The sequence below is a fragment of the Prionailurus viverrinus genome, chromosome D4 (genome assembly GCF_022837055.1).
Source record: "Prionailurus viverrinus isolate Anna chromosome D4, UM_Priviv_1.0, whole genome shotgun sequence".
Taxonomy (NCBI): domain Eukaryota; kingdom Metazoa; phylum Chordata; class Mammalia; order Carnivora; family Felidae; genus Prionailurus; species Prionailurus viverrinus.
In genome coordinates, this window is record NC_062573.1 from 55,403,043 (window position 1) to 55,422,577 (window position 19,535).

The 19,535-nt window shown below is 39.6% G+C and overlaps 1 protein-coding gene and 1 pseudogene across 15 annotated transcripts in view; one reads left to right on the forward strand and one right to left on the reverse strand.

The window, feature by feature from the left end:
• KDM4C (lysine demethylase 4C) overlaps nucleotides 1–19,535 on the reverse strand; it is a 444,753-nt gene that overhangs the window by 197,545 nt on the left and 227,673 nt on the right. The window lies entirely within an intron of this gene.
• Nucleotides 19,063–19,428, forward strand: LOC125150439 (60S ribosomal protein L34-like; annotated as a pseudogene).

Below are 19,535 nucleotides of genomic sequence, written 5' to 3' on the forward strand. Positions count from 1 at the left end.
AGAATCAAGAGCAATCATGGACTTCTGGTTTACTGAGAGATACTATAAGAAAACTGAGTCCTTCTCATGGGTGGAACCAGTGCTGTGCACATCCAGCTCCTGGTTGGGACATATGTTACAGTCATCTAAACTCCTTGCCTTCCATTTTCAAGTAATCATTAAAACTGAAGGCCCAGAAGTCTGGCATTTATGAGGGGAAATGCCATGACATAAACTTATCCTGCAAGATGCCAAAAGTAGGAAACTGTAAGGTGAGATTAGATGGGGGTGGGGGTTGAATTCATGTGACTTCTCCCCTATAACCAAAATGAAGGGGAGAGTTTCTTCTCAATATAAGATCTCAGCATTTGAAACTATATGAACAAAACTAGAGGGTATTATGCTAAGCGAAATTAGTCAGAAAAAGACAAGTATCATATGACTTCACTCATATAAGGAATTTAAGACTCAAAACAGATGAACATAAAAGAAGGGAAGCAAAAATAATATAAAAACAGGGAGGAGGACAAAACTTGAGACTCTTAAAGATAGAAAACAAACAGAGGGTAGCTTGAGAGGTTGTGGTAGGGGGGATGGACTAAATGGGTAAGGGGCATTAAGGAATCTAATCCTGAAATCATTATTGCACTATATGCTAACTTGGATGTAAATTTAAAACTTAATTAATTAATTTAAAAAAAACAGCTCGCTCTTAGCTGCCTCCATGTATGTAGTTTTGAGAGACATAAGATAATATCCACTTGAATCTCAGGATTATAAAGAGTAACTTCCCATAAAAAAAGGGAAATGTCCTCTTCTTTCTCACATACAATATTCCAATGAATGTTAACTACAGAATATACAGAACAGAAAGAATATACAGAACAGATAGAAAATTTTAAATTTAAAGAGAATTACTCTCTTTCCCAGAAATTATTAATTTTCCTTGGGCTGCCTCTGAGGCTCAGGCGGTTACACATCTGACTTTATTTCAGCTCAGGTCATGATCTCATGGTTCATGAGATCAAGTCCTTCATCAAGCTCTGTGCTAACAGTGAGGAGCCCAATTGGGATATATTCATTCTCTCTCTCTCTCTCTCTCTCTCTCTCTCTCTCTCTCTCTCTCACTGCTCCTTCCTCACTTGTGTGTGGGAGCTCTCTCTCTCAAAATAACCAAATAAGCATAAAAAAGAAATTATTAATTTCCCAACAATTATGAAAAGGGCCCAATACATAGGATGAAACAGATTTACTGATTTAGGACAATCAAAGAGTGGGGAGGAGGCAATAATAGCAACTCTTGTCTCAAAGATTTAGAATTGTCAAAATAAAGCACATATTGTCATTTTCTGCTGACACCAGAGTTGTTAGTGTGTCTAAACCTAAGAACACTGTCCTTTGTAATAAGAATACTAACATGTGAGGGAGCTATTTCTGTGGAGAGAGGACTGAGAAAGGTAAAGGTAGAGAGTGTGGCACACCACAATCATGAAAGAAAAGCACTCCCCCCAAAAGTAGCTGGAGAGAAAGATAGAGAAAGAGTGAAAACACAGGGAATGAACAAGAAATCTGTTCCCCAAAACCACTGATGGGAAGAAAGAGAGGGTTTCAATATCACAAGTATGCTATAAACAGTGTAGCACAGAGTCTGAAGTTTTGGAGTTCAGTGCCTGGAGGTGCTCTGGTGAGGAAGAAGGGTGAATCCCCAGGACCAGGCAGTGGGGTCTGAGAGGTCCATGTGCCACATGGGGAGAAGTGGTTCCCCTGCTTGGAGTACATTTGGTAGAGGCCCTAAGGCCTCCCTACAGAAAAAGGTCCCAGGTGACCCTGGAGAGCAGCCATGTTTGCTGGTACTGGGACAAAGATAGCAGAGTGCAGTGAAGCCTGGCACTGTGTGTTGTGGTTTGCCATAATCTCTGAACGTCTCCCACTGCCCAATCCACGAATGTTTTCTGGAGTAAGCCAGCACCTGCCATTGCTCAGCAAGACCCGCTCCCAGAGAGTTGGTGTGGGTCCAAGCCACAGGGGTCTACAAGGAGAAGGGTTGTGAAACACAACCCCATCTGAGATAAAACTCTGAAGGGAGGAGCTGCCTTGCAGGTGGACAGCTTGAACATGGACAGGGTAGAGGGGGGAGTAGACAGAAGCCCAAGACAAAGGAGGGGTGCTTGATTGACAATCAGTGAGAGAGTCAAATTCCTGTGCCACAGACTAGGGACCTGGATGAAGTCATTTCCACCTCTCCCATGCATGATCCAAGATAATAAGCAGAGCCACCTAGTGGAGAACAGAGCCATTACACCAAGCCCCACCCCAACTGCACTCTCCAAGCACATCCCCTTTGAAGACCAGCACAAGTCACTCCACCTGCTTACTGTACAAGACTTGAGAGTGCCTCATAATTTCAGTTCTAGGAGAAACTGGATATAACTTTATTCGGGACTCATTCTGTTTGCTAATTTTTTTTCATTCCTTCTTTTGTGCTTAAATTGTTTTCTTTTCCTTTCTTCCTTTTCTTTCTCATTCTTGGATACAGAAAGAGAAAAATTTACTTTTACTTTTTACGTATTTTTTTATTCTATTTCATTTTCCTTATTTCATTTTATTCTATTACATAAAATTTTTTGAATTTTTAAAAAAAATTTTACCTTTTTTCTATTCTTTCCCTTTTTTCTCTAGTGTATCAAGCTTCTTTCAACAAACAGACCAAAACACACCTAGAAGTTAGATTCCTTTATTTGCTTTTTTGTTTGGTTTTTAATTCTTATTTTTTACTTTATTATTTTTTTTTCTTCCTCCAAAATGACAAAATGAAGGAATTCACCCCAAGAAACAACAGGAAAAATAACAGCCAGGGGATTAATCAATACAGATATAAGCAAGATGTCTAAACTAGAAGTTAGAACCACAATAATAAGAATACTAGCTGAAAAGGAAAAGAGCATAGAATCCCTTTCTGTGGAGATAAAGAAATAAAATCTAGTCAGGATGAAGTTAAAAATGCTATAATCGAGATGCAATCTGAAATATATGCCACGACAGCCAGAAAGATGAAGCAAAACAGTAAATCAGCAATTTAAAGATAAAATTATGGAGAATAACGAGCAGGAAAAAAAGGGGTGGGGGGAACAAAGGAAAAAGATAACAATACTTTTAGAGAACTCAGTGACTTATTCAAAAGGAATAACATCCAAATCATAAGAGATGAAGATATAAAGGGGCAAAAGACTGATGTGAGCAAATTATACCAGAAAACTTTCCTAAACTGGGGAAGGACAGACATCAAAATTCATGGAGCACAGAGAATTCCCATTAGATTCAACAAAAACCAACCATCAGCAAGGCCTATCATAGTCAAATTCACAAAATACACAGACAAGGAAAGAATTATGAAAGCAGCAAGGGAAAAAATGTCTTTAACCTGTAAGGGAAAATGGATCAGGTTCGCAGCAGACCTATCCACAGAAACTTGACAGGCCAGAAAAGAATGGCAGGATATATTCAACATGCTGAATCAGAAAAATATGAAGACAAGAATTCTTTATCCAACACGCCTGTCATTTAAAATAGAATAGATAATGAGTTTCCCAAATAAAAACTAATGGAGTTTGTGACCACTTAACCAGCCCTGCAAGGAATTTGAAGGGGAACGCTTTGAGTGGAGAAAAGACAAAACAAAACAAAAAACACCAAAAGCAACAATGAGTAGAAAGGACCAGAGAACATCAGAAACACCAATTCAACAGGCAACACAATGACATTAATTCATATCTTTCAGTACTCACGCTAAATGTCAACAGACAAAATGTTCCAATCAAAAGACACAGGGTATCAGAATATATAAAAATACAAAACAAATCTATATGTTTCTTACAAGACTCACTTTAGACCTAAGGACACATGCAGATTGAAAGTAAGGGGATAGAGGGGCACCTGGGTGGCTCAGTTGGTTAGCCATCTGACTTCAGCCCAGGTCATGATCTCAAAACTGTGAGTTCAAGCCCCACATCAGGCTTTGAGCTGACAGCTCAGAGCCTGGAGCCTGCTTTCAATTCTCTCTCTCTCTCTCTCTGTCTCTCTCTCTCTCTCTGCCCCTTATGTGCTCATGCTCTGTCTCTCCCAAAAATAAACATTAAGAAAGAAAGAAAGAAAGAAAGAAAGAAAGAAAGAAAGAAAGAAAGAAAAAGAAAGGGGAGAGAGAACAATTTATCATGTTAATGGTCGTCAAAAGAAAGCTGGTGTAGCCATACTTATACCAGACAATCTAGATTTTAAAATAAAGACTGTAACAAGACATGAAGAAGGGCATTATATCATAACTAAGGGGTCTTTCCACCAGGAAGATCAATAATTGCAAATATTTATGCCCCCAACAGGAAGGCACCCAAATACATATATAGATTAATCACAAACATGAAGAAACTCATTGATAACAATACAATAATAGAAGGGGACTTCAACATCCACTAAAAGCAATGGACAGATTATCTAAGCAGAAAATCAATAAGAAAAAAATGGCTCCAAATGACACAGTGGACCAGATGGACTTAACAGATCTATTCAGAACATTTCATTGAAAAGCAGCAGAATACACATTCTTTTCAAGTATACATGGAACATTCTCCAGAACAGATCACATACTGGATCACAAATCAGCCCTCAACAAGAACAAAAAGATTGAGATCATACCTTGCATATTTTCAAACCACAACGCTATGAAACTCAAAATAAACCACACGAAAAAAATTGGAAAGACAATGAATACTTGGAGATTAAAGAACATCCTACTAAGGAATGAATGGGTTAAACAAGAAATTAAAGAAGAAATTAAAAAGTACATGGAAGCCAATGAAAATGAATATACGGCATCCCAAAAGCTCTGGGAGGCAGCAAAGGTGGTCATAAGAAGGAAGTATATAGCAATCCAGGCCTTCCTAAAGAAGGAAGAAAGGTCTCAAATATACAAACTAACCTTACACCTAAAAGAGCTAGAAAAAGAACAGCAAATAAAGCCAAAAATCAGCAGAAGAAGGGAATTGATAAAGACTGGAGCAAAAATCAATGGTATTGAAATAAAAAACAAAAACAAAAAAATAAAAAAAAACACCATATCAATGAAACCAGGAGCTGGTTCTTTGGAAGAATTAACAAAATTGATATACCCCCAGCCAGACTAATCCAAAAGTAAAAGGAAGGACACAAATAAATAAAATTATGAATGAAAGAGAAGACATCACAACCAACAACACAGAGATATAAACAATAATAAGAGAATATTATGAGCAATCATACACCAACAAATTGGGCAATCTGGAAGACATGGAAAAATTCCTAGAAACATATACACTACCAAAACTGAAACAGGAAGAAATAGAAAATTTGAACAGACCCATAACCAGTAAAGAAATTGAATCAGCAACGAAAAATCTTCCAACAAACAAGAGTCCAGGGCCAGATGATTTTCCAGGGGAATACTACAAAACATTTAAAGAAGAGCTAACAGCTATTCTTTTCAAGCTGTTTCAAAAAATAAAAATGGAAAGAAAACTTCCAAACTCACTCTACGAGGCCAGCATTACTTGCTTCCAAAGCCAAACAAAGACCCCACTAAAAACGAGAACTACAGACCAACTTCCCTGATGAACATGGATGCAAAAATTCTCAACAAAATACTAGCCAACCAGATCCAACAATACATTAAAAGAATTATTCACAGGGGGAGGAGCCAAGATGGTGGAACAGCAAGGAAGTTTTTTTGTGTGTGTTTCACATCCATAAAATACAGCCAGATCAACACTAAACCATCCTGCACACCTAGAAAACTGATTTCAGGATTAACACAACAATATGCACACCTGAACCACAGAACTCAGCAGGTACACTGCACAGAGAGGTAAACTGGGGGAGAGAGTTGTAGAGGACAGGGAACTGTTTTTGCTTGCAGAGAGAGGACAGAGATGGGGGGAGGGAGAATATGGGAAAAGCACCCCCCCAAAAAAAACGGCTGGAGAGAAAGTGGAAAAGTGGAGACAGCCACAGGGACTGAACTAAAAAGGGAGAAGGGAGAAAGGAGAGGGTTTTAATTCCACTAAGACTCTATAAACAGAGGAGGCACAGAGTCTGAATCTCTGCAGCTCGATACATGACAGTGCTCTGGTGAGAAGAGTGAATCCACGGGAGCAGAGTGAAGTCCAGGGGTCTTCAGGCCACATGGGAAGAGGTGGTTCCCCTGTTGGGAGAACATCTGGTAGAGGTTGTGTGCCCTCCTCCCCAGACAAAGGCCCCCATGGGCCTGAGAGAACAACCACATTTGCTGATGCCAAAACAAGATTGTTGGGGGGTGAAACCTGGAATCAGATGTGTGTTGTGATTTTCCATAATTCCTGAAACACTGCTGCTACATGATTGCATGAACTTTTTCTGGGGTGGGCTGGCACCCAGCCGCAGTCTTTGGGCATCAGCAGTAGCACAGTCCCACAAATGTGCCAGCTGCACCCAACCATTGCTCAGTGAGACCCTCCCAAAGAGGGACATAATGGGTTAAACCCACAGTTCCTCAGAAATAAGGAGTCAGGAAAAACAGCTGCATCTGAGATAAAACTCAGGAAGGAGGTGCTGCCTGGGGCTTGGTCACAGGCAGTGTAACACCAGGGAGTGGATGGAAGCTGAAGACAAAGGATAGGTGCACAATTGCTGATTGGGGAGAAGAGAGTTCCGAAACTAGAGACTGGGTAGCTGTGTGACGCCATTTTCACCACTCTTGTGCATGTGCATACACACCTAAAGCACCACAACAATCCACCCCAGTAAGGTAAACAGCGCCATCTAGTGGAGAATGGAGCCATTACACTAAGCCCCACACAACTGGGCCTACCTTACTCTTCAGGAACACAAATCTCTCTACCTGCTTAGTGGTTAGTGCTATAAATTACTTCATAGTTTGACTTCCAGGGGAAAATGAACTAATTTCAATCATATTTCAGTCCGTTCACTGGTCCACCTATTCAATTTCTTTTTCTTTTTTATTTCTTTTTTTTTTGTGAATATAGAAAGACAAAAAATTGATTTATATTTTCAATTTTTATTAAAAATATTTTTCTTTAATTTTTTCTACTATATTTTTTACTTTTGTGTAAATTTTTTCAAACTCTATTATTTACATCATTTAATTTTATTTTATTTCAGTGTATTCATTTTTTTCAAATTTTCAAACAATTTCCTTTTTTTTCTTTCCCGTTTTTTCTCTAATATATCAAGCCCCTTTCAACACCCAGACCAAAACACACCTCGGATCAAGCATCATTTATTTAATTTTTGTGTGTGTCTGTGTTGTTTTTAATTTTTAATTTGTTTTTTTTAACTATTTTAATTTTAATTTTTTTTTACCTTGTTAATTCATTTTCTCCCTTCAAAATGACGAAATGAAGGAATTCACCTCAAAAGAAAGAGCAGGAAAAAATGACAGCCAGGGACATAACCAACACAGATACAAGCAAGCTGTCTGAGCCAGAATTTAGAATCACGATAATAAGAATACTAACTAGAGTCAAAAATAGATTAGGATCCCTTTCTATGCAGATAAAAGAAATAAAAACTAGACAGGATGAAGTAAAAAATGCTATAACTGAGCTTCAATCTCAAATGGATGACACAGCAGCAAGGATGGTGAGGCAGAGCAGAGAATCAGTGATATAGAGGACAAACGTATGGAGAATAATGAAGCAGAAAAAAAAGAGGGAGACTAAGGCAAAAGAACGCGATTTAAGAGTTAGAGAAATTGGTGACTCATTAAAAAGGAACAACATCAGAATCATAGGGGTCCCAGAAGATGAAGAGAGAGAAAAAGGGGTAGAAGGGTTATGTGAGCCAATCATAGCAGAAAACTTTCCTAACCTAGGGAAAGACACAAACATCAAAATCCAGGAAGCACAAAGGACTCCCATTAGATTCAACAAAAACCAACCATCAACAAGACATATCATGGTCAAATTCACAAAATATTCAGGCAAGGAAAGAATCATGAAACCAGCAAGGGAAAAAAGTCCTTAACTTACAAGGAAAGATCAGTTGCAGCAGACCTATCCACAGAAACTTGGCAGGCCAGAAAGGAGTGGCAGGATATAGTCAATGTGCTGAATCAGAAAAATATGCAGCCAAGAAGTGTTTATCCAGCAAAGCTGTCATTCAAATAGAAAGAGAGATTAAAAGTTCCCCAGACAAACAAACATTAAAGGAGTTCATGACCACTAAACCACCCTGCAAGAAGCAACAAAGACTAGAAAGGACCAGAGGACACCACCAGAAACTCCAACTCTACAAGCAATAAAATGGCAATAAATTAATATCTCTCAGTATTCACTCTAAATGTCAATGGACTAAATGCTCCAATCAAAAGACAAAGGGTAACATAATGGATAAGGAAACAAGATCCATCTATATGCTGTTTACAAGAGACCCACTTTAGACCTAAAAACAACTTCAGATTGAAAGTAAGGGAATGAAGAACCATCTATCATGCTAATTGTCTACAAAAGAAAACCTGAGTGTCCATACTTATATCAGACAATCTAGACTTTAAAATAAAGATTCTAACAAGAGATGAAGAAGGGCATTATATCACAATTAAAGGGTGCATCCACCAAGAAGACCTAACAATTGTAAACATTTATGTTCCAAACGTGATAGCACCAAAATATATACATCAGTTAACCAAAAACATAAAGAAACTCAAACTCATTGATAATAATACCATAATAGTAGGGGACTTCAACACCCCACTTATAACAATGGACAGATCATCTAATCAGAAAATCAACTAAGAAACAATGGATTTGAATGACACACTGGACCAGATGGACTTAACAGATATATTCAGAACATTTCATCCTAAAGCAGTGGAATATACATTCTTCTCCAGTGCATATGGAACATTCTCCAGAACAGACCACATACTGGGACCCAAATCAGCCCTCAACAAGTACAAAATGATCGAGATCATACCATGCATATTTTCATAGCACAATGCTATGAAACTCAAAATAAACCACAACAAAAAATTTGAAAAGGCAACAAATATTGGAGACTAAAGAAAGTCCTACTAAAAATGAATGTGCTAACCAAGAAGTTAAAGAGGAAATTAAAAAGTACATGGAAGCCAATGAAAATGATAACATCACAGCCAAAAACCTCTGGGATGCAGCAAAGGTAGTCATAAGAGGAAAGTATATAGCAATCTAGGTCTTCCTAAAGAGGGAAGAAAGATCTCAGATACACAACCTAAACTTGCACCTTAAAGAGCTGGAAAAAGAACAGCAAATAAAACCCCAAACCATCAGAAGACAAGAAATAATAAAGATCAGAGCAGAAATCAATGCAATCGAAACCCAAAAAACAGTAGAACAGATCAATGAAACCAGGAGCTGGTTCTTTGCAAGAATTAACAAAATCGATAAACCACTAGTCAGTTTTATATAAAAAAAAAAAAGGAATGGACCCAAATAAATAAAATCACAAATGAAAAAGGAGCGATCACAACACAGCAGAAATAAAAACAAGAATAAGAGAATATTATGAGGAATTATAGGCCGATAAAATGGGCAATCTGGAAGAAATGGACAACTTCCTAGAAACATGTACACTACCTAAACTGAAATAGGAAGAAACAGAAAATTTAAACGGACCCATAACCAGTAAAGAAATCGAATTACTGGGGCGCCTGGGTGGCGCAGTCGGTTAAGCGTCCGACTTCAGCCAGGTCACGATCTCGCGGTCCGTGAGTTCGAGCCCCGCGTCGGGCTCTGGGCTGATGGCTCAGAGCCTGGAGCCTGTTTCCAATTCTTTGTCTCCCTCTCTCTGCCCCTCCCCCGTTCATGCTCTGTCTCTCTCTGTCCCAAAAATAAATAAACGTTGAAAAAAAAAAAAAAAAGAAATCGAATTAGTAATCTCCCAAAAATAAGAGTCCAGGGTCAGATGGCTTTCCAGGGGAATTCTATCAAACATTTAAGGAAGAGTTAATACCTATTCTCTTGAAAGTGTTCCAAAAAAATAGAAATGGAAGGAAAACTTCCAAACTCTTTCTATGAAGCCAGCATTACCCTGATTCCAAAACCAGACAAAGACCCCAATAAAAAGGAGAATTATAGACCAATTTCCATGATGAACATGGATGCAAAAATCCTCAACATTTCCCAACCGGATCCAGCAATATATTTAAAAAATTATTCACCATGACTAAGTGGGATTTATACCTGGGATGCAGGGCAGGTTCAATATCCACAAAACAATCAATGTGATTCATCACATCAATAAAAAAAGGACAGGGGCGCCTGGGTGGCGCAGTCGGTTAAGCATCCGACTTCAGCCAGGTCACAATCTCGTGGTCCGTGAGTTCGAGCCCCGCGTCGGGCTCTGGGCTGATGGCTCAGAGCCTGGAGCCTGTTTCCGATTCTGTGTCTCCCTCTCTCTCTGCCCCTCCCCGTTCATGCGCTGTCTCTCTCTGTCCCAAAAATAAATTTTAAAAAAGTTGAAAAAAAATTAAAAAAAAAAAAAAAAGGACAAGAACCATATGATCCTCTCAATAGATGCAGAGAAAGCATTTGACAAAATACAACATCGTTTGTTGATAAAAACCCTCAAGAAAATAGGGATAGGGAGCCCGGCAAGATGGCGGCTTAGGAGGACGCTGGGCTCACCGCACGTCCTGCTGATCACTTAGATTCCATCTACACCTGCCTAAATAACCCAGAAAACTGCCAGAGGATTAGCAGAACGGAGTCGCTGGAGCCAAACGCAGACGAGAGGCCCACGGAAGAGGGTAAGAAGGGCGGCGAGGCGGTGCGCGCTCCACGGACTGGAGGGAGGGAGCTGGGGCAGAGGGGCAGCTCGCCGGCCAAGCAGAGCCCCCGAGTCTGGCTGGCAAAAGCGGAGGGGCCTGACGGACTGTGTTCCCACAACAAGCGCGACTTAGCGTCTGGGAGGTCATAAGTTAACAGCTCTGCTCGGAAAGCGGGAAGGCTGGAGGACAAAGGGAGGGAGAGCTGCTGAGCCCCCTGACAACAGAGCTCAGTTGGTGGGGAACAAAGGCGCTCGCCAGCACCATCTCCCCCGCCCATCCCCCAGCCAAAATCCCAAAGACAACCAGCTCCTGCCAGGGAACTTGCTGGCTCCCAGCAAACACCCAACTCTGCGCTTCTGCAGAGCCAAACCTGCGGCAGCGGATCTGACTCCCTCCCGCAGCCACAGGGCCCCTCCTGAAGTGGATCACCTAAGGAGAAGCGAGCTAAGCCTGCCCCTCCTGCCCCCGTGCACCTTGCCTACCCACCCCAGCTACTACGCCAGATCCCCAGCATCACAAGCCTGGCAGGGGGCAAGTAGCCCAGACGAGCCACACCACCCCACAGTGAATCCCGCCCCTAGGAGAGGGGAAGAGAAGGCACACACCAGTCTGACTGTGGCCCCAGCGGTGGGCTGGGGGCAGACATCAGGTCTGACTGTGGCCCCGCCCACCAACTCCAGCTATACACCACAGCACAGGGGAAGTGCCCTGCAGGTCCTCACCATGCCAGGGACTATCCAAAATGACCAAACGGAAGAATTCCCCTCAGAAGAATCTCCAGGAAATAACAACAGCTAATGAGCTGATCAAAAAGGATTTAAATAATATAACAGAAAGTGAATTTAGAATAATAGTCATAAAATTAATCGCTGGGCTTGAAAACAGTATACAGGACAGCAGAGAATCTCTTGCTACAGAGATCAAGGGACTAAGGAACAGTCACGAGGAGCTGAAAAACGCTTTAAACGAAATGCATAACAAAATGGAAACCACCACAGCTCGGCTTGAAGAGGCAGAGGAGAGAATAGGTGAACTAGAAGATAAAGTTATGGAAAAAGAGGAAGCTGAGAAAAAGAGAGATAAAAAAATCCAGGAGTATGAGGGGAAAATTAGAGAATTAAGTGATACACTAAAAAGAAATAATATACGCATAATTGGTATTCCAGAGGAGGAAGAGAGAGGGAAAGGTGCTGAAGGGGTACTTGAAGAAATAATAGCTGAGAACTTCCCTGAACTGGGGAAGGAAAAAGGCATTGAAATCCAAGAGGCACAGAGAACTCCCTTCAGACGTAACTTGAATCGATCTTCTGCACGACATATCATAGTGAAACTGGCAAAATACAAGGATAAAGAGAAAATTCTGAAAGCAGCAAGGGGTAAACGTGCCCTCACATATAAAGGGAGACCTATAAGACTCGTGACTGATCTCTCTTTTGAAACTTGGCAGGCCAGAAAGAATTGGCACGAGATTTTCAGGGTACTAGACAGAAAAAATATGCAGCCAAGAATCCTTTATCCAGCAAGTCTGTCATTTAGAATAGAAGGAGAGATAAAGGTCTTCCCAAACAAACAAAAACTGAAGGAATTTGTCACCACTAAACCAGCCCTACAAGAGATCCTAAGGGGGATCCTGTGAGACAAAGTCCCAGAGACATCACTACAAGCATAAAACATACAGACATCACAATGACTCTAAACCCGTATCTTTCTATAATAACACTGAATGTAAATGGATTAAATGCGCCAACCAAAAGACATAGGGTATCAGAATGGATAAAAAAACAAGACCCATCTATTTGCTGTCTACAAGAGACTCATTTTAGACCTGAGGACACCTTTAGGTTGAGAGTGAGGGGATGGAGAACTATTTATCATGCGACTGGAAGCCAAAAGAAAGCTGGAGTAGCCATACTTATATCAGACAAACTAGACTTTAAATTAAAGGCTGTAACAAGAGATGAAGAAGGACATTATATAATAGTTACAGGGTCTATCCATCAGGAAGAGCTAACAATTATGAATGTCTATGCGCTGAATACCGGAGCCCCCAAATATATAAAACAATTACTCATAAACATAAGCAACCTTATTGATAAGAATGTGGTAATTGCAGGGGACTTTAACACCCCACTTACAGAAATGGATAGATCCTCTAGACACACGGTCAATAAAGAAACAAGGGCCCTGAATGAGACATTGGATCAGATGGACTTGACAGATATATTTAGAACTCTGCATCCCAAAGCAACAGAATATACTTTCTTCTCCAGTGCACATGGAACATTCTCCAAGATAGATCATATACTGGGTCACAAAACAGCCCTTCATAAGTTTACAAGAATTGAAATTATACCATGCTTACTTTCAGACCACAATGCTATGAAGCTTGAAATCAACCACAGAAAAAAGTCTGGAAAACCTCCAAAAGCATGGAGGTTAAAGAACACCCTACTAACGAATGAGTGGGTCAACCAGGCAATTAGAGAAGAAATTAAAAAATATATGGAAACAAACGAAAATGAAAATACAACAATCCAAACGCTTTGGGACGCAGCGAAGGCAGTCCTGAGAGGAAAATACATTGCAATCCAGGCCTATCTCAAGAAACAAGAAAAATCCCAAATACAATACCTAACAGCACACCTAAAGGAACTAGAAGCAGAACAGCAAAGGCAGCCTAAACCCAGCAGAAGAAGAGAAATAATAAAGATCAGAGCAGAAATAAACAATATAGAATCTAAAAAAACTGTAGAGCAGATCAACAAAACCAAGAGTTGGTTTTTTGAAAAAATAAACAAAATTGACAAACCTCTAGCCAGGCTTCTCAAAAAGAAAAGGGAGATGACCCAAATAGATAAAATCATGAATGAAAGTGGAATTATTACAACCAATCCATCAGAGATACAAACAATTATCAGGGAATACTATGAAAAATTATATGCCAACAAACTGGACAACCTGGAAGAAATGGACAAATTCCTGAACACCCACACTCTTCCAAAACTCAATCAGGAGGAAATAGAAAGCTTGAACAGACCCATAACCAGCGAAGAAATTGAACCGGTTATCAAAAATCTCCCAACAAATAAGAGTCCAGGACCAGATGGCTTCCCAGGGGAGTTCTACCAGACGTTTAAAGCAGAGATAATACCTATCCTTCTCAAGCTATTCCAAGAAATAGAAAGGGAAGGAAAACTTCCAGACTCATTCTATGAAGCCAGTATTACTTTGATTCCTAAACCAGACAGAGACCCAGTAAAAAAAGAGAACTACAGGCCAATATCCCTGATGAATATGGATGCAAAAATACTCAATAAGATACTAGCAAATCGAATTCAACGGCATATAAAAAGAATTATACACCATGATCAAGTGGGATTCATTCCTGGGATGCAGGGCTGGTTCAACATTCGCAAATCAATCAACGTGATACATCACATTAACAAAAAAAGAGAGAAGAACCATATGATCCTGTCAATCGATGAAGAAAAGGCCTTCGACAAAATCCAGCACCCTTTCTTAATAAAAACCCTTGAGAAAGTCGGGATAGAAGGAACATACTTAAAGATCATAAAAGCCATTTATGAAAAGCCCACAGCTAACATCATCCTCAACGGGGAAAAACTGAAAGCTTTTTCCCTGAGATCAGGAACACGACAAGGATGCCCACTCTCACCGCTGCTGTTTAACATAGTGCTGGAAGTTCTAGTATCAGCAATCAGACAACAAAAGGAAATCAAAGGCATCAAAATTGGCAAAGATGAGGTCAAGCTTTCGCTTTTTGCAGATGACATGATACTATACATGGAAAATCCGATAGACTCCACCAAAAGTCTGCTAGAACTGATACAGGAATTCATCAAAGTTGCAGGATACAAAATCAATGTACAGAAATCAGTTGCATTCTTATACACTACCAATGAAGCAACAGAAAGACAAATAAAGAAACTGATCCCATTCACAATTGTACCAAGAAGCATAAAATACCCTGGAATAAATCTAACCAAAGATGTAAAGGATCTGTATGCTGAAAACTATAGAAAGCTTATGAAGGAAATTGAAGAAGATTTAAAGAAATGGAAAGACATTCCCTGCTCATGGATTGGAAAAATAAATATTGTCAAAATGTCAATACTACCCAAAGCTATCTACACATTCAATGCAATCCCAATCAAAATTGCACCAGCATTCTTCTCGAAACTAGAACAAGCATTCCTAAAATTCATATGGAACCACAAAAGGCCCCGAATAGCCAAAGGAATTTTGAAGAAGAAGACCAAAGCAGGAGGCATCACAATCCCAGACTTTAGCCTCTACTACAAAGCTGTCATCATCAAGACAGCATGGTATTGGCACAAAAACAGACACATAGACCAATGGAATAGAATAGAAACTCCAGAACTAGACCCACAAACGTATGGCCAACTCATCTTTGACAAAGCAGGAAAGAACATCCAATGGAAAAAAGACAGTCTCTTTAACAAATGGTGCTGGGAGAACTGGACAGCAACATGCAGAAGGTTGAAACTAGACCACTTTCTCACACCATTCACAAAAATAAACTCAAAATGGATAAAGGACCTAAATGTGAGACAGGAAACCATCAAAACCTTAGAGGAGAAAGCAGGAAAAGACCTCTCTGACCTCAGCCGTAGCAATCTCTTACTCGACACGTCCCCAAAGACAAGGGAATTAAAAGCAAAAGTGAATTACTGGGACCTTATGAAGATAAAAAGCTTCTGCACAGCAAAGGAAACAACCAACAAAACTAAAAGTCAACCAACGGAATGGGAAAAGATATTTGCAAATGACATATCGGACAAAGGGCTAGTATCCAAAATCTATAAAGAGCTCACCAAACTCCACACCCAAAAAACAAATAACCCAGTGAAGAAATGGGCAGAAAACATGAATAGACACTTCTCTAAAGAAGACATCCGGATGGCCAACAGGCACATGAAAAGATGTTCAGCGTCGCTCCTTATCAGGGAAATACAAATCAAAACCACACTCAGGTATCACCTCACGCCAGTCAGAGTGGCCAAAATGAACAAATCAGGAGACTATAGATGCTGGAGAGGATGTGGAGAAACGGGAACCCTCTTGCACTGTTGGTGGGAATGCAAATTGGTGCAGCCGCTCTGGAAAGCAGTGTGGAGGTTCCTCAGAAAATTAAAAATAGACCTACCCTATGACCCAGCAATAGCACTGCTAGGAATTTATCCAAGGGATACAGGAGCACTGATGCATAGGGCCACTTGTACCCCAATGTTCATAGCAGCACTCTCAACAATAGCCAAATTATAGAAAGAGCCTAAATGTCCATCAACTGATGAATGGATAAAGAAATTGTGGTTTATATACACAATGGAATATTACGTGGCAATGAGAAAAAATGAAATATGGCCTTTTGTAGCAACGTGGATGGAACTGGAGAGTGTGATGCTAAGTGAAATAAGCCATACAGAGAAAGACAGATACCATATGGTTTCACTCTTATGTGGATCCTGAGAAACTTAACAGGAACCCATGGGGGAGGGGAAGGAAAAAAAAAAAAGAGATTAGAATGGGAGAGAGCCAAAGCATAAGAGACTGTTAAAAACTGAGAACAAACTGAGGGTTGATGGGGGGTGGGAGGGAGGAGAGGGTGGGTGATGGGTATTGAGGAGGGCACCTTTTGGGATGAGCACTGGGTGTTGTATGGAAACCAATTTGTCAATAAATTTCATAAAAAAAAAAGAAAAAAAAGAAAATAGGGATAGAAGGAACTCACCTCAAGATCATAAAGGCCATATACGAAAGACCCACCACTAATACCATTCTCAATGAGGAAAAACTGAGAGATTTCCTCCTAAGGTCAGAAACACAACAAGGATGTCCACTCTCACCACTGCTATTCAACATACTGTTGGAAGTCCTAGCCTCAGCAATCAGACAAGAAAAAGAAATAAAAAGCATCCAAATTGGCAAGGAGTAAGTCAAACTTTCACTCTTCACAGACGACATGATACTCTGTGTGGAAAACCCAAAAGAATCCACCAAAAAACTGCTAGAACTAATACATAAATTCAGCAATGTCACAGGATATAAAAGCAATGTACAGAAATCTGTTGCATTTCTGTACACCAATAAAGTAACAGCAGAAAGAGAAATCAAGGAATTAATCCCATTCACAGTTGTACAAAAAACCATAAAATATTTAGGAATAAGCCTAACCAAAGAGATGAAAAAGCTTTACAATGAAAACTATACAAAGTTTATGAAAGAAATTGAAGACACAAAAAGTAGAAAAACATTCCATACTCATGGATTAGAAGAACAAATATTCTTAAAATGTCGATACTACCCAAAGCAATCTACATATTCAATGCAATACCTATCAAAATAACACCAGCTTCTTCACAGAGCTAGAACAAACAATTCTAAAATTTGTATGGAACTGAAAAGACCCCAAATAGCCAAAGCAATTCTGAAAAGGAAAACCAAAGCTGGAGGCATCATAATTCCAGATTTCAAGCTGTATTACAAAGCTATAATGATCAACACAGTATGGTACTGGCACAAGAACAGACACATAGGTCAATGGAACAGAATAGATAACCTAGAAATCAACCCACAAACGTATGGCCAACTAATCTTTGACAAAGCAGGAAATAATATCCAATGGAAAAAGTCTCTTCAGAAAATGGTGTTGGGAAAACTGGACAGCGACATGCAGAAGAATGAACCTGGACCACTTTCTTAAACCATACACAATAAACTCAAAGTGGATGAAAGACAAAACATAAGACAGGAAACCATCAAAATCCTAGAGAAGAAAACAGGCAACAACCTCTTTGACCTCAGCCACAGAAACTTTTTACTTGACATGTCTCCAGAAGTAAAGGGAAAAAACGCAAAAATAAACTATTGGGACCTCATCAAGATAAAAAGCTTCTGTACAGCAAATGAAACAATCAGCAGAACTAAAAGGCAACTGACAGAATGAAAGAAGATATTTGCGAATGACATATCAGATAAAAGGTTAGTATCCAAAATCCATAAAGAACTTATCAAACTCAGCACCCAAAAAACAAATAATCCAATGAAGAAATGGGCAAAAGACATGAATAGACACTTCTCCAAAGAAGACATCCAGATGGCCAACTGACACATGAAAAAATGCTCAACATCACTCATCATCAGGGAAAAACAAATCAAAACCACAATGAGATACTACTCACACCTTCCAGAATGGCTACAATTAACAACTCAGGCAACAACAGATGTTGGCAAGGATGCAGAGTTAAGAGGAACCCTTTTACACTGTTGGTGGGAATGCAAACTGGTGCAGCCACCCTGGAAAACAGTATGGAGGTTCCTCAAAAAATTAAAAATAGAACTACCCAGTGACCCAGTAACTGCACTAATAGGTATTTATCTAAAGGATTTAGGAGGGCTGATTCAAAAGGGCACATGCACCGCAATGTTTATAGCAGCACTATCAACAATAGCCAAAGTATGGAAAGAGCCCAAATGTTCATTGACTGGATAAATGGAAAAAGAAGATGTGGAGTAGAATGGAATATTACTCAGCAATCAAAAAGAATGAAATCTTGGCCATCTGCCACATTGTGGATGGAACTAGAGTATATTATGCTAAGCGAAGTAAGTCAGTCAGGGGAAGACATATATAATATGATCACTCATGTGGAATTTAAGATACAAAACGTGAACATAAAGGAAGGGAAGAAAAACTAAGATAAAAATGGAGAGGGAAACAAGCCATAAATGACTTGTAAATACAGAGAACAAACTGAAGGTTGCTGGTAGGGTGTTGGGTGGGGGAAAGGGCTAAAGGGGTGAAGGGCATTAAGGAGGACACTTGTTGAGATGAGCACTGTGTGTTATAGTAAGTGATGAATCACTAAATTCTATTCCTGAAATTACTATTATACTATATGTTAACTAACTTGGATTTAAATTAAAAAAAAATAGTAAGAATATTACATAAATGTGATATGATGTCCTTTCTCAGATCCATTACAAATTCAAGTTAATAATAGGGGTGCCTGTGTGGTTCAGTTGGTTGAGTATCTGACTCTTGAACTTGGCTCAGGTCTTAACCTCAGGGTGCTTAGTTCAGGCCCTGCGTTGGGCTTTGTACTTAGCATGGAGCCTACTTTAAAAAAACAAAACAAAACAAAACTGCACACAATAAAAATGACTCAGTCCTTTTTTCCTCTTCCAGGGATGGCATCTATAGGCATTCAAAATGGTCCAGAATTTGACATACCATTGTAGGCTGTCCTACACTACAGCCCTAACAAAACTAGGCTGTGCCAAACCCCCTGGTAATAGAATCATTTACCTTTATACCAAGAAGGTTGCAAAAGTACCAAAATCCATATGTGGCATGTACCCAGACTGACTTCGAGGAGTTCGTGCTGTGAGACCTAAGTCTTACGAGGTTGTCTAAAATGAAAAAACACATCAGCAGGGCATATGGTGGTTCCATGTGTGCTAAGTGTGTTCATGACAGGATCAAGCATGCTTTCCTTATTGATGAGCAGAAAATGGTTGTGAAAGTGTTGAAGGCACAAGCACAGAGTCGGAAAGCTAAATTAAAAAAATGAAGCATTTTGGACTAAAAAAAAAATCAAAATAACAAAAATGATTCATTTTAAAAATACAAGCAAATATATTAATTTATATTTCCTTCAGAAATTCAAATCAGTAATTG